We start from the raw sequence: 3,076 nt of genomic DNA, 5'->3' as shown, positions 1-3,076 counted from the left end.
AGTGTTGGGGCAACCAGCCATCAAAGTGGCTCATGAAGCCTGAGGCTCATGAAGCCACCCGCCACGTAGTCGCCGCCGCCCGATGCCCGCCGCATAGTCGCCGCCGCCCGCCGCGTAGTCGCCGCCGCCCACCTCGTAGTCGCCGCCGACTGTTGGAGTCGCCGCTACCCGCCCCATTTCAACCCTAGGTACCGTGGAGCAGCAGCGCAGCACGCATCTCCTGAACCACGGAGTCGCCGCCGCCCGCCGCAGAGTCGCCGCCGACCGCCGCCGGGGAGTCGGCGCCGCCGCCCCGCTCCTGAACCCTAGATGAGCCTGCGACCGATTGGAAATGAAGAGGCCCAGTCGCAACCTCTGACTAATTGAAAATGAGGAGGAATAAAAATAAATAAGATTATAATTAATAAAGATTTCATTTCATCTATTACAACATTGCCATTTTACATCTTTCCAATAATACCCTTATACTACCTATACAACTCATGCATACTATATATACTACAGCTTAAGGTTTTAGTAGTATACAATTAATCTCAACCGTTGGATCCTTCCATACGAGTTCTTTTCGAACAGTAGTATATGGTAGTATTGTCCACCGTAAAGGAGCTCATGTTGTAAAGAGATAACGGAACATGCCCGGACAAGTTATTGAAACTCAGATCCAGTTCAAAAAGTTTTGGAATGTGACCCAAACTTTCTGGAATTGACCCTGTAAATTTGTTTTAATTTGGCCTAGCCGTATAGAGAGGAGGGAAGTAACATTTCCAATTGATGGAGGAATGCTTCCAGAGAGGAAGTTCTCAGTAACGCAAAGGTACTTAAGGGTTGTGACCTTACCAAAAGGAGGGATAACACCTGTCAGAGAATTCTGCTGGAGATCGACCTTAGTGAGGACAGATGAGTTAGCAAACAAAGCAGCAGGGATGTCTGCAGTGAGGTTATTACGTGACAGGATTATCGTGCTAAGTGAGGAGCTACTGGCCAACGAGACAGGAAAACGACCGGTGAGACTATTGTTTGCGAGGTGGACATAGCTAAGAGACATGATAGAGCCTTCTTTTGAAGCCTTCAAGCGAAACCGTCTAGGATCTAGACGAATACTATAGAAAAAATGAGAAATTCTAGATATTCTAAAAAAAAAAGTAAAATATCAATCATCATGTCCATCGGATCTATTATGTTTTCTAAAAATTACCCACCTATACCATTATGAAAATAGCCTAAAATAACTTCTAAATTTATATCTAAATTATCCACCTCTAACATTATATAAAATAAATTAAAGTAAAATCTCTTTCTTAATTGGAAACCTGAGCCAAGTTCGAGCACGTCAGCGGACCACATCGCCTATTTTTTCCCACCGTCGGATGTTGAACGGGCTGTCCAAAAAGTGCTCCAGACTCTTCATCCTGAGCGCTAGACTCTTCGCTGCCGCCGCCGCGGCCGCTGCCTCCCTGTCCCTCCGCGCGTCGCCCCTACCCCCATCGCCTTCGACGCAAGAGAAACTCCCTCCGCCTCCACTCCCCTTCACCGATGCCAGAGCCCAAGGCAGAGCGCGTCGCAGGGCTGTGACAACTAGCGATCACAGGAAAGGCCAAAGCTGTGGCTCCAGGCGGCCGCCTCCTAACCATTGCGCGTCGATGGAGGTCGGGCTCTAGTCTGAGGCTCACCGCTTGCCACGGCTCGTGCTGTGCTCTCCCTCGACCCCGTATCATGGACGGGATGGGATGCCGGTGTGCTGCTCCGCCTCCCAGGTGACCAGGCCGCCCCTGCCTCTCCACCGGCCACGTAGCACGCGAGCTGCAGATCGACGCGACGGTGGCGCCAAGAAAGAGCTCTCCTCGCTTCCGTCCTGTACTCCTGCAGTGGAGCGATGGAAGGTGAGCTGGACGAGCAGCTCAAACGGTTGTGAATCGACGTTGCCTCCACTGCCTGCAATGTGTTCGACAAAATGCCAAGCTCCCAGGTGATGAAGACCTGTCTTCTTCTGTACAGATTTTGCAAATAACGTCAACAGAAATTCATTTTTGCACACTTGGTGTAAAAGATGGAGTTCTCTGGCTTGTTGATGGGTATATATTAAAAGTGAAAGAACAGTTCCTTACTGTAAATTAATTTTGGAATTTGGGTGACCACCACACCAAGATATGAGCATGACCTGCTTTCTCTGTGCGCATTCATGACCTGCTTTCGCCCACTCATCTGTTGACAGAACATCGACTTGATACAAAAACAGAAAGTGGAGTCTATGTGCTTCCTGGAAGCAATCAAGAGAAATTATTGATATATACAATCACTTCTTTCTACCACATTGTCACCTTGATCAATTTATTAAGCATGAGTTGAGAAGATGCATAACTAAACCCATTCATCATATAGATATGTTTTCCATGGAAATTTCTTAATCATGGTTTATTCTAATGCACCTATGTTCTTGGTGCACGCAGGTTTGCTCATTGCCAGAAATTGTTAAGTGCAAGAGAGACAGGTGCAGATGGATAAGTTTCTTAGGAACCTTCAGAAATCAAACATTAGCAGATGATATCAGAAAGTTAGACTTTTATTGTAACTGTCGTAAGTTATAATACAGCCAGGCTGCATATCATTGAGTCTGGTGGTGGAGATACGGTATAGTACATAACCAATGTGTAAGGAGCTGCAAATATATATCTCGAGTATTTAGGATCAGGCAAATATTGCTAAGGTGACTCTCAAACCCAACACTAAGGGTCATAAGGCGCGGCAACGTCGCGTTGTCTTTCTTCTTTAGTTACAAAGAAGCTGTATCCAAAATAATTATTAACAAGACTAACATATATACAACTCTGATTCCCTGTCATAACAACTCTTTAATTCCAAATTAATGTAACTTAAGAATAACTGTAAATTGCATATCCTTCATAAGTTGCACAGCTATTTACTCTTTAACTCTTAAGATATTACTTCAATACCATTAGATATTGTGTATTCATAATCACAGATTATTTCAAATTGCATTATAGTATGCTACAAGAGAGTTCTACTGTGACATTAAAAAAATGTATATTTTGAAACCAGCACTCTTAAAATAATTTTA

At 45.1% G+C, this 3,076-nt stretch overlaps 1 long non-coding RNA gene across 1 annotated transcript; it reads left to right on the top strand.

Moving 5' to 3' along the window:
- The first annotated feature begins 1,372 nt into the window (after positions 1-1,372).
- Positions 1,373-2,667, top strand: LOC117863248 (uncharacterized). The gene is made up of 2 exons (XR_004642173.2): positions 1,373-1,966; positions 2,448-2,667. It is a non-coding gene; the product is annotated as an uncharacterized lncRNA (long non-coding RNA).
- Positions 2,668-3,076: the final 409 nt, after the last annotated feature.

The sequence above is a fragment of the Setaria viridis genome, chromosome 7 (assembly GCF_005286985.2).
Source record: "Setaria viridis chromosome 7, Setaria_viridis_v4.0, whole genome shotgun sequence".
NCBI classification, from domain to species: domain Eukaryota; kingdom Viridiplantae; phylum Streptophyta; class Magnoliopsida; order Poales; family Poaceae; genus Setaria; species Setaria viridis.
Note: the sequence above shows the minus strand (reverse complement) of the source record. Positions and strands in the feature narration are given on the sequence as shown.